This window comes from Hevea brasiliensis, unplaced genomic scaffold, assembly GCF_030052815.1.
Source record: "Hevea brasiliensis isolate MT/VB/25A 57/8 unplaced genomic scaffold, ASM3005281v1 Scaf68, whole genome shotgun sequence".
Classification (NCBI taxonomy): domain Eukaryota; kingdom Viridiplantae; phylum Streptophyta; class Magnoliopsida; order Malpighiales; family Euphorbiaceae; genus Hevea; species Hevea brasiliensis.
Window position 1 is genome coordinate 20,235 of NW_026615228.1, and position 20,234 is coordinate 40,468.

The following is a 20,234-nucleotide window of genomic DNA, read 5'->3' on the forward strand; positions in this document are numbered from 1 at the left end:
AGGCACCCCACATCATCCCTCAACGAGGGCAAATAAATTCAATGATGTGCTCTTTATAATTTAAAATCGATAATTTTAGGGTTTAAATTGCGATGTTGGTTCCTTTGGTTTAGTAAAGGAACACATGATTTTTCACTATTTTGGATTTCCATAAACACGGGTAAATGAGATGATTCTAAAGTGAGTTGGGATTGAGTTTGTTTAAATTATTATGTATTTATTTAATTCCTCTCTCCCTGAATCATGACTCTAATTTCAAAGAGGCATTATTTGATTCCTTGAGATTTAAAATGAGTGAGGAGGACTCTGGGCTCACTCATTATTCACCTCCTCATTGGCATCCAAATAATTGAGGGTGTGGTATGTGTAGTTATGCATAAGGTTTTCTTTGTCGCTAGACAATTCTCATTGAAGTGGAAAAGTGAGGAGTCGCCACTTTAATTTTAAGGAAAATTAAAGAAAATCATTTATTAAAAAAATTATAAAACCACTTCTAAAATAGAGATTCTAGGTTTGGAGTCCGTATACGTGTGGGGAAGGTGTTAGACACCCCATATTGTCCCTCAATGAGGGCAAGTAGATTTAACCATGTGCTCTTCGTAATTTAAGATCGATAATTTTGGGGTTAAAATTACGATGTTGGTTCCTGTTATCTATTAAAGGAACGTTTGATGTTTCACTATTCTGGGGTATTCTAAGAATATAAATAAATGAGACGGCCCTAAAGTGAGTTGATGTTGTGTTTGTTTAATTTGTTATGTATTTGTTAAATTCCTCCATTCTTGAATTAGGACTCTAATTTCGAAGAGGTGTTATTTGGTCCCTAAAGATTCATAACGAGTGAGGAGGACTCTCGGCTCACACATTATGTATCTCATCATTGGCATTCAAATAACTGAGGGTATGATGTGTGTGCAATGGATATAAAAGAACCGATATGGGTATAAATTTTCATTCCTTTCAATTAGGACTCTAATTCAAAAGGTGATGGTTGCCGAATACACCAAAAATTAATTGAAATTACCAGTAATGAAATATTTTCTGAATGAATGCAATAAATGATAATCCAGGTCGAACCCTAAAGATTGAGTTACTAAATTTCGTGCACTTGTGTAACGGAAAAATAAACAAAGTTGGGGGGGGGGGGGGGATGTTGTAACACTAAATCAGAAGAAATTGTAACACCCCTATTTGTATAGCCTGGTATATTTCACTATTCCGGTGACCGGAGTCGGTCCAAAAAATTAAGGGGATTAGAACCATATCTAAGACAACTAGATAAGCCATAAACCCAAATAATTAGTAATTATCAATTAGTTAAGTATAAATAAGAAAAACAGAACATAAGAAGTTAAACGAGCCGAGAGTCACAGTGATGGGTGACCTTCTTGGGAAGGACTGCGAAGTCGATTTAAACTCAAATTTCGAACCGTAAAATATGACGCCACGGTCCTTAAGACTATTGCGAACACAATGGAAAAGAGAAAGTCACGAAAAAGAATTGTTAAGCCAGTCAAATAATTAGGTCAGGGATCCGGAAGAAATATTAAATTATTTGTAAACCGGGTCGAACCGGCGAGGGGCAATTTGGTCAATTGACCCCGAGAGCTGACTCTTGACCTAACTGTCAAATAAAATCGGAAAAAAGAAAATTTCAAAATCGGAAATTAAATTAAAGAACTAAAGAAAAATAAATAAAAAAAAAGAGAAAAAAGAAAAAGTTGAAAAAGGTTGATTAAATCATGCATGACATCATGCATGATGCAATAAACTTACTAATTTAAGAAATTGAAAATTGTGGGATAACTATCTATTAAAAAAGCATAAAATAACAAAAAGCAAAAAAAATTAATTACTTCTCCTTCCATTTTCCGTCACCCCTTTCTCTCCCACTTCTCTCATTTCCTTTCCACCATTAACACCCATCTCAAGCTTTCAAAGCTTGATTTTATTTTATAAACTCCCTAACTCCTTTAAGTAAATCTTGTTCTTGGATCTTGACAAGCATCTTGTGAACAAAAAGGAAGAGAAAAGTGGAGAATTGAAGAATTAGGGAATTCACAAATTGAGTAAGTGTAACTTTAAGCTTAGATTTTTATCAAATGAATGAATTTAAGTTTAAATGTGATGAAATTTCATTAGAAATAAAGAAAACTATGCCTGAATAATGGGAGTGAGAATTTGGCAGCCATGGAATTAGGAGATGTTGAAGTGTTTTAGTTTAATTAATTATGTATGTAAGCTTGATTAAGCGTGTAAAGATGATTAGAACATTTTAATTGTATGAATTATGAAGAATTTAGAAAATTAAGGTTCTTGACCTAGGGTTTTGGGAGGAAAAATGTGAGAATTAGTTAAATGATGTGTTTGACCTTGTTTGACCTGAAAAATAGTCATATGTGACCAATTGAGATGTGTTGGAAGTGTTGGAATTAAGTTTGAATTCGGATTGGATATGGCCATTCTACAGGCAGCAGGATCAAGGTCCCTTTCAGGGACCAAAACTGAAGTGTAGCCGAGCAAGTTATGCCACTCAGTGTGCCGAAGCACCAATTCATATTTCTATTACAATTTATCCCTTTTAAATCATTTTTTTACAATTTTTGATAAATCTAAACTTTTACGCAATTTTTATAGAAAATCCGGCAGAGTGCCGGCTGTAAATTGGAAAAACAGTTCTTCTTAACCTGTTTAAAAAAAAAAACACTTCCAATAATTTCCAATCAATCACAAACTCCATTTGTATCACATCAATTTACAACAATTTCTTAACAATTCCTCCATTTGTCATTCATTCGTTTCACATCATCATTAGACTCAAATCATAAATAAATTCTCATATATTATTTATAATCACAAATTACAAGTACTTACATTAATACAAAATTATATTACATTTGTTTCAAATACACATGATAAAATAAGAGTTTAATTACAAAATTTACAAAAATCACAAAATACCAAATGGGACCTAGTGTCCTACCAATGCACTGTAGTCTGTGAGGTGACACGGACACTATGCAGAATTGTGAACGGCCTTACCCAATCTGTGGTCTACTGGGCTATCTGTCCAAATCTTCAGTACCTACACGTTGCAAAAGCGACGCGCTAAGCATAAAGCTTAGTGGAGCCAATAATACAAGAAAATATAATATGCAAATAAAAAATAATAATTTCCTAGCTATTGTGTTCATAAGAAATGAATAATTACTAACTTATTGTTTAGTCGAGGGCTAATTACGTTTTATGATATTAACTTCTTCATGCATTTTGTTAATTATTTTCTTCATGATCTTGAGCTTCTTTGTATTTTATTGTAATCATTCCTGATATTTAATTTTCATATTTTCTTTAATAATCAGTTCAATTACAGTTATACTTTTCCATGCCCAAGTAACCTATACAAATTGACCGGATTTGGATAAGCGGGTAAACTAGCCTTTGGGTACAGTACCTCGGGCCGTCACACCATCAATCACAATGTGTCTCCCGGTGTGCAAACAGAATGGCTAATAAGCCATAAAAGCAATAAGGCATAAAGCCAAGTAAAACATCATAATCAGTATAGCCATAGGCTATCACATCACAGAATGGCAATGAAGCCATACATAATCTGTGATCTTTGCTATCAAAACCCTATTGGCATGCCAACTTATCCAAACCAATCACATTAGGCCTACTAGGGCATTTTGCACTTTTAAGTTTCACAATTTTTGAATTTCAAGTTTGAATGTTACTATTCATTTCATTAGTCAACTAAAATGTTGACTTTTGCATAGACAATAGATACATTAGTTTTCATACTCCCAACATACCACATTTTGCATTCAAATTTTGTTGGTATTGGTTGCCAATACCATTTTTAAGCTTAATGTTAAGTAAGCAGAATTTTCAGTTTTCATGCCTCATTTTTACTGTTTCATTAGTCATTTTTGCAGCTGGAATTTGGTAAAATGATCAACATGAAAGTTGTTCCTTATTTTGTCTAGTTGAATTTCCTTTTTTGAATCACTCAATTTGGAGTTTTTTAGCTCAAGTTATGGTCCAAAAACCACAACTGGCCGGATTAGAATTTTTCTGGACTGACCATATCAACAGTGCAGTGAATAGTAACTGCAACTCCCTTGTTGGATAGGTTCTGGTCATAATTTGAGGTAGGTTTCTTCATAAAAGTTGTTGCTCTATATCTTAGCTTGTTACTGGTAAAATTTCAGGTCAATTGGACCTTTCTACATTGATTTATGGCCAAATGAACCATCACTGTTTATTTGGTCATTCTGCAGAAACAGATTGCAGATCACCCGGATTGGGGCAAGCTTTTGGTCCACTTGGTTTGGTTTTATGGGCATGGTTTCTTCACTAAAGTTGTACCATTATGTGTCTAGTTTCATGTACAATTGGCCTTGCACCAATTGAACCTCTACAATTCAAGTTATGGCTGCCCAAACCTGCTGGACTCATGTCCAATTCTGCAGGTCACCATGGGCAGCCACACCAAACCCAAATCCCATCACTCAACACACTTCATTTTTTATTTAAACAGAACTAAATGGTCACTAATTGACCATTAATACCTATTTTCATCATCACATGGTCAAAGTCCTATTTCTTCACCCTAAACCCTAGCTCTACCATTTCAATTCTCCATATACATGCAATCAATGAATCAAAGTATCTAATTTATGTTCAATGGCAGCCATGTACAACTATAACTCAATCTAATCAATGAAACCCTAATGTATCCTAAGGATGCCAAAATTGGTGGAATTTATTCATGCAAACTTGTTTCAATTCTCTTAATTTCACCCTCATTTCATACTCCACATGATATATATATATACAAAGTTTTAAGGATGAATTAGCACTAACCTTTTTGAAACCAAACTTGAGCTTGTTATTCTTCAAGATTTCTCCTAGAATCATAATAATCATAATCAATTATAACTTCACTTTCCTAAATTAAATATCCAATAAAAATTCAACAGCATTTCCCCTTAAATTGGACTAAACTCCTATCATAAAACTCAAATCCACAAACCATTAATACCCAATCTGGCAGCTTGTGCATTCAAATTTATATATAATGATCTAACCGTTAGATAAATCCCAAATTTTAACCATATATTCAAGACATCCCTATACAATATCAGTAAAAATTTTAGCACCAAATCATCTCTGTATCATGAGATATCAAAACATTCATTCAACCCTTCAAAATCTGAATTTTTGCAAAAATCAGTCTTACTCAGACAGCTCATGCAAAACAATTTATATCTCATAAACCACAAGTCTAAAATTCACCAAATTTTAACACAGCATCCTCAACATCCCAAATATCATTTGTACCAAATTTCATAATTTTATAAGCATCCTAACTATTTATTTTTCTCAAATTTCAGTAGCTAAAATTTAGAATTCAACCTACAGACAGCCTGTGTTCAACAATATATTTCTCCAAATCCAACCGTTGAACAATCACCAAATTTTAACCATAACTTACACACATACATACCTCAAACGTATCCAAAAATCAGCGGTAGATTTTGAGCCAAACTCACCTGGACGGAAAAGAAACATGCTGCCCTGTTGAACCCCTGTTTCTGCTACTGTTCATCTCCTTCTCCTTCTTCCTTTCTTTCTTTCTTTTCCTTTTTTTCTCTCTTTCTCTGAAGTTCTATCGGGTATATTTTATACCCTGATTGTAAAAACTATTTTGATGTATGTAACTGTATGGATATGTAAAATTGGTTATGAGCAGTTGTATAAAATTGCATTAAGCTTGTAATAAATTTTGGTTTGGTTTGGATTTTTTCTTAATGTAAATTTTTATAATGATGTATATTAATTGTTTTATTTTTAATGAAATATGAATGAAAGTATTTTGTTTTAATTTGAATGAAATTGATTAATAGTATTTTAATGATTGTTGAATTTTGGAAATTGAGAAATGATGTTGAATTTGGTTGGGATGGCTATGGAAATTGATGAAGTTGTTAAGATAAAGTAGTGGAAGTGTTTTTTACAGGTATTTGAAGAACTGTTTTCTCAAAATACAAACGGCACTCTGCCAAAATTTTTATAATATTTGCAGAAAAATAAAATGGGACAAAAATTTTAACCAGTTTACAATATCTAAATAAATATTTTAATACCTATTAGAAAATGCTCACCAATTATAAAAGTAAGAAAATTGTTTTAAAATCCCTTGTAGGGTACTTAATGAGTTATCGGTAGGTGAAGTTTGGTAGTTTATTTGGTATTCTACGGGATCATGTTATGCCTTACAGAGGGGTAAGGTGTGACATGTTTTAGTGGTATCAGAGCAAATTTTTAAAGTATGTTTTAACTTGTGAATTTATGTCTTTTCTTTGCTAAGTACAACTGCTCAATGTCCTTATTTGTTACATACAGTGCATTACATCATAAATATGAACTAACGGAGGGAATCTCCTTGTGTTGTTTGTTCAGGAGATACCCTAACTTCAGACTGAAATGGAAGAAAGGGATCGCTCAGTCGAGCAATCTGTTGAAGTTGAGGCACAAGGGGAAGCCCTAGCTCTACAGAATGTCAGTGGATCAGTGGCACTAGCCCCACAAATGCCGTAGTTTCCTGCACAGTTCGCACAACAGATGGCTGCGATGTTCCAACAAATGGCTGGGGGTATGCCTGCTCAAGCTCTACCCCAAACACCTGTGGTACAACCACTGCCTCCAGCTCGACAGTATGACAAGTTATTAAAGTGTGGGGCTATAGAGTTTAAGGGTACAGTGGACCCTTTAGAGGCAGAGCAATGGCTTGAAAGGATGGATAGAGTGTTTAAGAAGCTGCACTGCCTAGATGAGTTGAAATTTGAATATTCGGTATCTTTGCTACAAGGGGATGCTTATGATTGGTGGAAGACCATCCCCCACAGCTTAGCTGAACCACCAGTACTGACCTGGGATGACTTCATCAGAGAATTCAGACAAAAATATGTCCTAGACGCATATGTGGATCAAAAGTTACAAGAATTTTTGAGTTTGAAACAAGGGAACAGATCAGTGGCAGAGTATGAGAGTGAGTTCTCCCGCTTAAGTCACTATGCTGGGAGTCTCCTTTCTACCAGCAAGGCAAGGTGCAAGAGATTTGAGACAGGTTTGAAGCCCAGTTTGAGGATGCAAGTAGTGGGATTCAAACACAGCAATTTTTTAGAACTCATTTCTCAAGCACTTGAGTTGGAGAGGATTGAATCAGAAGCGACACCCACAAAAGAAAAATCAGAGAAGACTGAGAAAATAGAGAAAGATAAAGGTGAAAAGTCAGTAGAGCAAAGTCCTAGTGGTACCTCTGGAAAGAAGAAGAAATTTGGTGGACTTGCTGTTAGTGCTAGCATAGTCAGGCATATGTTAGTGCTAGCATAGTCAGTTCACTTGCTGTTCCATGTGTCCAAATGGGTTTTGAAAGGCTAGTAACTAGTCCATTAGGACAAGAGGTTCGAGTCAACAGAATTTATAGAGATTGTCCTCTGGTGATCCAAGGACATATTTTTCTGTCAGATTTGATTGAAATGCCCTTCAGAGATTATGATATTATCTTGGGCATGGATTGGTTAGCCAGACATCACGCCATGATTGACTGTAGATTGAAGACAGTCACTTTTGGTTTCCCTCTATACGGTGATGTGGTAATACATGGGGAGAGGCATTTACTACCATCAAACATCATTTTGGCTGCACTAGCTAGAAGGATGATCAGAAAGGAGTGTGAAGCATACTTGGCACATGTGATAGACACCCAAGTGGGGAGTCCAGCACCGAGGGACATCCCTACTGTATGTGACTTTCCGGATGTATTTCCTGATAAATTGCCAGGATTACCTCCAGAAAGAGAGGTGCAGTTTGAGATTGATGTTATGCCTGGTGTAGACCCAATCTCCATAACGCCATATAGAATGGCACCTGTAAAATTGAAAGAGTTGAAAGTGCAGTTGCAAGAGCTGCTTAACAAGGGCTTTATCCACCCTAGTGTGTCACCTTGGGGAGCGCTAGTGTTGTTTGTAAAGAAGAAGGATGGCACTCTTCGGTTATGCATTGACTATCGACAGTTGAATAAGTTGACAATAAAGAATAGATATCCATTGCCCCACATTGATGACTTGTTTGATCAGTTGAGGGGTGCAGCTGTGTTCTCCAAAATTGACCTGAGATCAGGTTCTTATCAGTTGAAAGTACAAGAGCAGAGTATTTCTAAAACTACCTTTAGAACCCGTTATGGCCATTATGAGTTCTTGGTCATGCCATTCGGGTTAACTAATGCTCCGGCTGCTTTTATGGATCTGATGAACACTATCTTCAGACCATACCTCGACCAGTTTGTTGTGGTATTCATAGATGATATATTGGTCTATTCGAGGAGTGCAGAAGAGCATGATAGACATTTGCGGATTGTACTACAGATTTTGAGGGAGAAACAGCTATACGCCAAATTGTCGAAGTGTGAATTTTGGCTGAAAGAAATATCTTTCTTGGGGCATGTAGTATCAGTAGAGGGCATCAAGGTAGATCCAAGTAAGATAGAAGCTATCCTTAATTGGGGGCCACCCAGAAATATCATGGAGATTCGCAGTTTTCTGGGTTTAGCTGGATACTACCGTCGGTTTGTGAAGGGATTCTCTATGTTGGCATCTCCATTGACCAAGCTGCTTAGGAAAGATGTGAAATTTCAGTGGACGGATAAATGCCAACAGAGTTTTAATGAGTTAAACAGGTGTTTGGTGAGGCTCGATCTGACTTTACCTATCAGAGTAAAGAATATACAGTTTATAGTGATGCTTCTCACAATGGGTTAGGCTGTGTATTGATGCAAGATCGAAATGTCATTGCCTATGCATCACGCCAGCTAAAACCGCATGAGAGGAATTATCCAACACATGACTTGGAGCTTGCAGCTATTGTGTTTGCTCTTAAGATCTGGAGACACTATTTGTATGGGGAAAAGTGTTACATCTACACAGATCATAAGAGTTTGAAGTATTTGGGCACTCATAAGGAGTTGAATTTGAGACAGAGGAGATGGTTAGAGTTGATAAAAAGACTATGATTGTCTGATAGACTATCAGCCAGGGAAAGCTAATGTTGTGGCTGACGTCTTAAGTCGCAAGACCATGGCAAGTGTACGGGTTACTCCTTTGTCTATGGTACATGAGTTGAGATCATTACATGCCAGCTTAGAGATTAATGATGAGGGGCAGACAGTAGTTGCATGGCATGTACAGCCAGTGTTGATTGATCAGATCAGAATGGCTGCCCAGAATGATGAAAGCTATTAGAAGCTATTGGAAGAAGTTAGACAGGGCAAGAAACCAGAATTCTCAATAAGAGATGACGGTCTATTGCTACACCAGGGTAGAATGTGTGTTCCTAATGATGTTGATTTGAGGCAGATCATTTGAAGGAAGCACATGAGTCTCCTTTTGCCATGCACCCTGGTGGCACAAAAATGTATAGGGGGCTAAAGGAGCATTACTGGTGGACGGGTATGAAAAGAGATGTGGCAGAGTTTGTTTTTAAATGCCTAACTTGTCAGCAAGTGAAGGCAGAGCATCAAGTACCCGCTGGGTTGTTACATCCACTACCAGTACCGAAATGGAAATGGGAGAGAATAACTATGGATTTTGTGATGGGACTTCCGAGGACACAGAAGAGTCATGATGCAGTTTGGGTCATTGTTGATAGACTAACCAAGTCTGCTCATTTTTTGCCAGTCTGGATGGACTACAGTTTAGAAAGATTGGCCAAGTTGTACATTGATGAGATAGTAAGATTGCATGGAGTGCCAGCATCCATCGTGTCTGACAGAGATCCTAGGTTCACTTCTAGATTCTGGGGTAGTCTTCAGAGAGTCCTAAGCACTAGATTGAACTTTAGCACGGTATTACACTCACAGACCGATGGCCAGTCTGAGAGAGTAATTCAGATCTTGGAGGACATGCTACGGGCTTGTGTGATTGAATTTGAGGGCAATTGGGACATACACTTGCCTTTGATTGAGTTTGCTTACAACAATAGCTACCAATCAAGCATTGGGATGCCTCCATATGAAGCTTTGTATGGCAGAAAATGTAGAACCCCGTTGTGTTGGGATGACGTGGGTGAAAGAAAGATAATTGGACCCGAAATTGTTCAGTAAATTGAAGAGAAAATCAGGGTGATCAGAGATCGACTTAAGACTGCATCAGACCGTCAGAAGTCCTACATTGATTTAAAGAGAAGGGATATTAAGTATGCAATGGGTGAGAAAGTATTCCTCAAGGTTTCCCCTTGAAAGAGAATTATGAGATTCGGCAGTAAGGGGAAACTGAGTCCTCATTTCATTGGGCCATATGAGGTTCTGGAAAGAGTGGGTCCTTTGGCATATCGGTTGGCACTACCTCCAGAGTTAGAGAAGATACATAATGTCTTCCATGTGTCTATGTTGAGGAGGTATCGATCAGACCCATCTCATGTATTACCAGTAGAGGAAATTGAAGTGAATCCAGACCTCACATATGAGGAAGAACTCATAGAGATTCTGGCTTATGAGGTGAAGCAGCTACGGAACAAACAAATACCGTTAGTGAAAGTGCTGTGGAAGCATCATTCGGGCCAAGAAGCTACTTGGGAACGAGAGGAGGACATGAGGAGACAGCACCCACAGCTGTTCAAAGACTGATTACCAGGTAAAATTTCGAGACGAAATTTATTTTAAGGGGGGGAGAATTGTAACACCCCTATTTGTATAGCCTGGTATATTTCACTATTCCGGTGACCGGAGTCTGTCCAGACAATTAAGGGGATTAGAACCATATCTAAGACAACTAGATAAGCCATAAGCGCAAATAATTAGTAATTGTCAATTAGTTAAGTATGAATAAGAAAAACAGAACATAAGAAGTTAAACGAGCCGAGAGTCACAACAATGGGTGACCTTCTCGGGAAGGACTGCGAAGTCAATTTAAACTCAAATTTCGAACCATAAAATGTGACGCCGCGGTCCTTAAGACTATTGCGAACACAGTGGAAAAGAGAAAATCACGAAAAAGAATTGTTAAGCCAGTCAAATAATTAGGTCAGGGATCCGGAAGAAATATTAAATTATTTGCAAACCGGGTCGAACCTGCGAGGGGCAATTTAGTCAATTGACCCAGAGAGCTGACTCTTGACCTGACTGTCAAATAAAATCAGAGAAAAGAAAATTTCAGAATCAAGAATTAAATTAAAGAACTAAAGAAAAATAAATTAAAAAAAAGAGAAAAAAGAAAAAGTTGAAAAAGGTTGATTACATCATGCATGACATCATGCATGATGCAATAAACTTACTAATTTAAGAAATTGAAAATTGTGGGATAGTTATCTATCAAAAAAGCATAAAATAACAAAAAGAAAAAAAAATTAATTACTTCTCCTTCCATTTTCCGTCACCCCTTTCTCTCTCATTTCTCTCATTTCCTTTCCACCATTAACACCCATCTCAAGCTTTCAAAGCTTGATTTTATTTTATAAACTCCCTAACTCCTTTAAGTAAATCTTATTCTTAGATCTTGACAAGCATTTTGTGAACAAAAAGGAAGAGGAAAGTAGAGAATTGAAGAATTAGGGAATTCACAAATTGAGGTAAGTGTAACTTTAAGCTTAGATTTTTATCAAATGCATTAATTTAAGTTTAAATGTGATGAAATTTCATTAGAAATAAAGAAAACTATGCTTGAATAATGAGAGTGAGAATTTGGCAGCCATGGAATTAGGAGATGTTGAAGTGTTTTAGTTCAATTAATTATGTATGTAAGCTTGATTAAGCATGTAAAGATGATTAGAACATTTTAATTGTATGAATTATGAAGAATTTAGAAAATTAGGGTTCTTGACCTAGGATTTTGGGAGGAAAAATGTGAGAATTAGTTAAATGATGTGTTTGACCTTTTTTGACCTGAAAAATGGTCATATGTGACCAATTGAGATGTGTTGGAAGTGTTGGAATTAAGTTTGAATTCGGATTGGATATGGTCATTCTGCAGGCAGTAGGATCAAGGTCCCTTTCAGGGACCAAAACTGAAAATTTACAAGTCCAATTGGTATGAGACCAATTGGGAATGAAAATAGACACAAAATGACACAATTTTCATTTAGGAATCATGCCCAAAAAGTGACCAAAACCTAGTGAACAAATTGATCAAATCCAGATTTATGCAGTCTGACCTGTATAAAAATGACCAAATGAACAGTATTTGTTCATTTGGCCATAACTTGGGATAGGTAGGTCTAACTGACCTGAAATTTTACCAATGGAAAGTTGAGATACAGACCTAAAACTTTCATGAAGAACACAAACCCAAACTATGCCTTTAACCAAGTCATTTGGCCACCCAAATTTGGTGACCTAAAATTGCCAGAACCAGTTTGGTGCCTAGAAATCTGGGTTAAGTCCAATCCGGCAGCCATGATTCAAATGGCTATAACTTGAGCTACAAAACCCCAAATGGAGTGATTCAAAAAGGAGAATAAAGTTAAGATAAAAGGAAACATTTTTTATGAAGAAAGTTTTGCCAAATTCTAACAGAAAAATGACCAATGGAACAGTGCAACTTAAGACACCAAAACTAAAAATTTGCAAATTTGCCTAAAAGACTTAGAATTTGAGAAAACAACCAAAACCAACAAATTTAGTAACCAAAATGTGGTATGTGGGTGAAGTTGGAATTCCATGCCTATTAAGCCTTAGAAAGTCAACAAATTGACTTGAATATTGTAGTGAATAGTAACCCCGAAACACAAATTTTGAAGAACGTCAAGTTTACATATATAAGCTAGATAAAAGTGAATTTGAATTTATTTTTATATTTATGCTAAGTTATGATACTGAAACACTGTGAAACTGCGTGTTTCAGTGGAAAAGAATACCGAGAAGGAACTCGAGGTATTGAGTCAAGGCCAAAAGGCGACTCACATATGGTTTGTGCACAACGTATAATTTCTGTAAATTATCTTCTACATATTGTTTTAAATAATTTGAAATATTGAATTGTGACATTATTATGATGAAGTATTTATGATGCTTTTGATTTAAATTGTTGGAAGTTATTTGTGTATATTTAAGATGGCATAAATGTTTAGTAAATTGTTAAGATAAGTTTTGAAACCACAGTGTCATGACCATATATTTGAACACCTCACTAGCATGACTAGTGGGGGCAATCAGTTTCAAATTTTGATTCCTTCTTTAGCTGAAGTGTTGAGGTGTGTGCCAGTAGAAGAAGAAATTGAATGGATATCCATATATTTGAGCTAGCTAGCCTTGTGATGTGACTTCTCCTTAGCCTCTGGCTATTGAGATTATATTTGTTTCGAATGGCATGATATAACTGTGGGTTTTATGAAATTGGTTTTGACACTTCGAAATGAAATTGTTTGGATTAAAATCTCATAATTCATGTTTTGTATTTAACTCTCATGTTCAGTCTAAATTTTGAATAAATATGATTTGAATTCTGCATAAAGATTATTTTAGTATGTTGTGCACCACTGAGTCCTAGTACTCGTGATGGTATTATTCTTTATCATGAGATATAGAGACTAAAGGAGCAACAGAGTGAGCTGCTGAGGATTGTGGAGTGACCTACCCTGAAGTTCTACCAGGTATATTTTATACCCTAATTGTAAAAACTATTTTGATGTATGTAACTGTATGGACATGTAAATTTGGTTATGAGCAGTTGTATAAAGTTGCATTAAGCTTGTAATAAATTTTGGTTTGGTTTGGATTTTTTCTTAATGTAAATTTTTATAATGATGTATATAAATTGTTTTATCTTTAATGAAATATGAATAGAGGTATTTTGTTTTAATTTGAATGAAATTGATTAATAGTATTTTAATGATTGTTGAATTTTGGAAATTGAGAAATGATGTTGAATTTGGTTGGGATGGCTGTGGAAATTGATGAAGTTGTTTAGATAAAGTATTGGAAGTATTTTTTACAGGTATTTGAAGAACCTTTTTCTTAAAATACAGACGGTACTCTGCCGAAATTTTTATAAAATTTGCAGAAAAATAAAATGGGACAAAAATTTTAACTAGTTTTCAAAATCTAAATAAATATTTTAATACCTATTAGAAAATGCTCACCACTTATAAAAGTAAGAAAATTGTTTTAAAATCCCTTGTAGGGTACTTAATGAGTTATCGGTAGGTGAAGTTCGGTAGTTCATTAGGTATTCTATGGGATCATGTTATGCCTTACAGACGGGTAAGGTATGACAGAAATCAAGTCCAGAAATTAAAGAACTAAATTTAGGTATAAAATTTTCAATTTAAACAAACTTCAGTCCAAGGTAATTCGCATTCCAATGCATGACTCGATCATAGACAAAAGAAATATAATTATCTCTTATTGAATACTTAACGTAGATTTACCAAACAGTGAGGTAAAACCCCTAACTTCACTATACTTATCAATTCGAGCCCTGTACTCTTGTTGACTCTAATTGTTAACTGAATTGGTATTAGGCAATCCTCATCAAATTAATAACTGCTTTAAGATCAGGAAGTAGTTAAGCTAAACAACGATTTATAAAGCATAAATCATTTAATTCACCCTATTATTTCCTTAGGTTATTATCGAAAACTTGGATCATAATCAATAAAATCCAATTGCTACTCACATTCAATCTTACACAACAATTACGGATTATGAAGATGAACTAGCAATTAATCACATCAAACAATTCACTAATAGGCCTTTTCGGCAAATCATTCAATAGATCAAAAATAATGAAATCGGGAAATAATAGATATTCAAAAAGGCATAATTTAAATTAAGAACCTGGTCTCACAAATCATGCATAAGAACTAGAATCCCTTGAACTGAATTTAAAAACTTAGCCACTCATGTTCATGGCTTACAAAAGAAAAATAAAATGGAGAAATCTAAAACTATGGACGTGAATGGAGAATGAAGGTGTAATGAAGGTGTCGAAGGTTTGAATGAATGTCCCTCCGCTACTGCCAAAGATGAGCTTTATAATAAAAAACCTAATCCGCAGACAAGAACCAAACTTGGAAAATTTTTGAAATTCAAAAAGACAGATTTTCTACTCTGCAATCACAGCTAATTTTCTGCTCTGCAATCACGGCTAATTTTCTGCTACTGCCTTTGCAATTCTATCTCTGACTTCTTTAGGAAAGTTGTAGCCCTACTTCTTAGCTTTTCAATGAGTACTCATTTGCCCAAATCGGAGGTCTACAGCCCAAGTTATGAGCCAAAAACTGAAACTACTTCTGACAGACGATCCAGCCCATAAATTTGACTTGATTGCCATTTTTAACCATCAAAACGATATAGTCTTGTCTTCAGCCCCTTATAGAAATTGTAGAGGTGGTTCTTAAGGTTCAATTGGGCCTAGGTTTGCTTCATTTGGACATTTAGAGCTCCAGATATAAAATAATTCCCAAAACTAGTCGTGACACATCAAGTGTGGGCTTTTGTAATATATCCATAACTAATTTTGACTACCTTGGAGACTGATTTGGGCTTTGGTCCCTCTTTGTCATTTATAGTGCTCTGACTTAGCTTTTCAATGAATTAAACAGCATTAGATTTGGAGACCCACAACTTTAGAAACACCTGAAAAATACAACGAAGGTCAAATTGATACAAATGCTGAAAATTTCTCCATTTAACACAATTATTCCAACAACTCTCTAAAAATATGCCTAATTGATAATTATACTTTAATCAACTGAATTAGGCATAAAAATATATTAAAAACAATAAATGTGATAGGAGTAAAATTAATAAATTATGCATTTATCAAACTCCCCCACACTTATTCCATGCTTGTCTCAAGCATGACTTAAACTCTCAATCAACCCTACTTAAAAGTTCACTTAACTTCACCCTATCACAATATTCTCTAACAAAAAATTAAAATTTTGAAAGAAGAGGCAAGTAAGGTAATAACCATCACAACAAATTTTATCAACACCATACCAATATATCAACAATTCTCCAACACAAAACAAAAGGCTTGAAATCAATTAAGCTCACACAATTAAAGTTTCATAAAATTTTAAATCAATACACACCAAAACACAAGGCTAATTTATCAAGGCACAACAATTATAGCTCTTGACAAATCTTAGGGGAGATAGAAATGACCCTTTTTTTATTTTTTTTTATTTTTAAAATTGGTACTTCTCTCTCGCCAGAGTTACTTTTTTTTTTTTAATCGTCACCTTCAGAAAAGTACCTTGCTCATATCCTAGCTAGCTTTTAGCCTGAGAATTGACATGGGGTTCATGAAGACCCCTAGTTACTTTGCTTAACTAAAATAGCGGAGTAATTTTCAAGTTCAGCCTTTTATTTCCCCCAATTTATGCATCTACATATTATAAAGTGCCTAATAGATTAAACAAAGTTACAAATATGCACGACACTAGTTTAAAGCACACATAACTAATCATTTCACCATTAAATCAAACCTAAATGATTTATGCAGGAAAAAAATTACTCTATGGTATGGAGAAGAGGGAAAATCCATCATTAAAGTTACTATTACCTTGCCTAAAATCTCAAAAATTCAACCTAAAATAGAAAAGTCATTTCAAGGACAAAAGCACTTCTCTCTGAGAATTAATATAGAATCATGAATCAAGCTTATGAGAACGAATTTTTTTTTTTTTAGATGTTTCAAACTCCTCCCCCACACTTACTTCTCACATTGTCCCCAATGTAAAACAAATGGAAACAACATAAAATAAAGTCAAAGGAAAAGAGGAGAACAAATCTGATCGTGGCTACCAGCCACCCATGGGTTGCCTCGCAAGAAGTGCTTTTGTTTATCATCGTTAGCTTGACATGACAAAGCTCCTTAATCCAAATAAATTGGGTTACTCAATTTGAGCTCCTCCACTGAATGCTCCTGAAACCCCTCATAAAATAGCTTGAGTCTATGACCATTGACCTTAGTTCCTAAACTTTGAATTTTAACTGCACCATACTTAGTTCCTAAACTTTGAATTTTAACTGCATCATAAGGAAACACATTAATAACAACAAAGGGTCCAATCCAATGAGAACACAACTTACCAGGCATCAGCTTCAATATGGAATTATACAATAAAAATTTTTTCCCAATCACAAATTGTTTCCTTAGAGTTAGTTTGTCATGGAATGCCTTGGTCTTTTCTTTATAGATCCTAGAGTTCTCATAAGCCTCAAGTCGAATTTCCTCTAATTCATGCAATTGTAATTTTCTTTCTAACTCATCCTCCATGCTTAACTCAAAAACATTCTACACAAATGTATCAACAACATCAATAGAAAAGACAGAATGATCATCAGCAGGATACTTCATGGCATCAAAGATATTAAATTTGACAGTCTCTAATTCATGCATGATAGTTAAGGTACCATCATCCACATCAATTTTTGTCTTGATAGTTTTTAGGAAAGGTCTTCCAAACAAAATCGAAGCTGATTTTGATGTGGGAGCACTATCCTCCATATCCAGAATGTAAAAATCTGTAAGAAAAATCAATTCTCTAACCTACACCAACACATCCTCAACTACTCCCAATGGGTAAGCATTAGAACTATCAGCTAACTGAATAATGACACTGGTTTCTTTCAAAGGACCCAAATTCAAAGTTTGGAAAACTAAATATGACATGACATTAATAGATACTCCTAAATCTACCATTGCACCTTCAAATCTAGAATCACCTATTTTGCATGGAATAGAAAACGAACTTGGATTCTTACACTTAGGGGGTAATTTTTGCTGAATTACTGCTGACACATTTTACCCCACACTGATCTTCTCATTATTCCTCAATTTGCTCTTTGTAGTGCATAATTCCTTAAGGAATTTAGCATACCTAGGAACTTATTTGATTGCATCAAGTAAAGGTATATTAACCTCTACCTTCCTGAAAGTCTCCAAAATTTCTTTATATTGTTCTTCTTTCTTAGTCTTAGCCAACCTGCAGGGGAATGGAGGAAGAACAAAATTATTAACCTTATTCTGTTTAGGTTCATTTTTTACCTCAACTTCAGGAACTTCAGACTCTTTTGCTCCTTGCTTCTTCTTTTTCATTGACTCATGTGGAGTCTGGTTATCAACTTCTTTCCCACTCCGTAATACTATAGCACTCATATTTTCTCTGGGATTCATGACTGTTTGTGATGAAAGCTTTCTAGAACCTTGAGCTTCTAGCTTACTCACAGAAGAAGCTAACTGACCAATCTACCTCTCTATGTTTTGAATGCTATTTCTGGTCTCCTATTGAAACTGTTGTGTATTGCTAGCCAAAGCCTTAACAATTTCATCAAGTGACATACCTAAATTTGAGGGAGGGGGAGGTGGTTGATTCACTGGTGGTCTCTACTGCTGATATCGATTTTATTCCCATAACTAAAATTAGAATGATCTCGCCATCCCGGATTATAAGTATTAGAAAAGGGATCACACCTGCGTTGTGGCTGTCCATAATTTCCTACTGCATTAGCATGTTGCATTGATTCATCCTCTTGTAATGCATGACACATGTCAGTAGCATGACTCGAACTTGAACAAATTCCACAAACCTTAACTGTTTGCATGTTCCCTACAGCCAATTGCCTCACCAATGAAGTTAAATTAGAAATCTATTTCTCAAGGTTAGATGTACTTACCTCATTAACCTTCTTAGGTTTGTGATCTATTCTCATTCCAAACTGCTGAAACTTTGCTGCCATGTTAGCAATCAGCCTCCTTGCCTCTTCTGGTGTCTTGTCAACCAAAGCTCCTCCACTAGCAGCATCTATCATACTGTGGTCCATTGGTAGAAGTCCCTCATAGAAATACTGAATCAAAAGCTGCTCACTTATTTGATGGGGACAACTTGCACACAACTTCTTAAATTGCTCCCAATACTCATACAAACTCTCTCCATTGTATAACCAGATGCCACAAATTTCTTTTCTTATTTTAGCAGCACGGGAAGCAGGAAAATACTTCTCCAAAAATATTCGCTTTATCTCATTCCATGAGTTGACAAATCTAGAAGGAAGGCAATACAACCAATCCCTAGCTGTGCCTTCCAGTGAGAAAGGGAAAGCTCGAAGCTTAATCTGGTCCTCTGAAACTCCTTGAGGTTTCATGCTGGAGCACACAGCATGAAATTCCTTTAAATGCTTATGTGGATCCTCACCTGAAAGACCATGAAACTTAGGTAACAAATGGATTAGTTCAGACTTTAACTCAAAATCAACATTTAAAGCAGGGAATTGAATACACAAAGGCTGTTAATTTAGATTAGGAGTAGCCAACTCTTTCAAAGTCCTAGCAACCATGGTTTTATTTTCAGAATCTGAATCCGAACTTAATTCCCTTGAGGATTGGACTCCTTCAGATATACTCGAAATCTGCTTAGCTTGCTTAGCCAATTTTCTCAACTGTTTAGCTATTTTTTCTACTTCTAGATCAAAGAGCAATTCACCAGATTGAGAAGTTCTTGTCATAAACAAAAAATCAAACTAAAAAAAATAGAAAAATACCTCAAAACCCTAGAAAACGATGGAATTTGGCCTCAAGAGGGTGGGGTCAAAGAATCCTATGGATTAATTGGTCTTGATCAGAACGTCGTTTCCTTCAAAACAAGTATAGAGCACCCTCCTAATTCAACCAAAATTCTGCTGATAAATAGTAACACCATAATTTTCACCGAAAACCTGAAAATAGTAATACTTCACAAACAAAGTTAATAACAAAATATCCTAACACTAAAAACACAAAATCCAATGAACTTTCAGTCCCCGGCAACGGCGCCAAAATTTTTTATGGTTGCCTATTCCATCAAAAATTAACTGAAATTATTAGTAATGAAATATTTTCTGAATGAATGCAATAAGTGGTAATCCAGGTCGAACCCTAGAGACTGAGTTACTAAATTTCGTGCACTTGTGTAACAGAAAAATAAACAAAGGTTGGGGGGGGGGGGTGTTGTAACACTAAATCAGAAGAAATCAAGTTTAGAAATTAAAGAACTAGATTTATGTATAAAATTCTCAATTTAAACAAACTTCAGTCCAAGGTAATTTGCATTCCAATGCATGACTCGATCATAAACAAAAGAAATATAATTATCTCTTATTGAATATTTAACATAGATTTACCAAACAGCGAGGTAAAACCCCTAACTTTCCTATACTCATCAATTCGAGCCTAGCACTCTTGTTG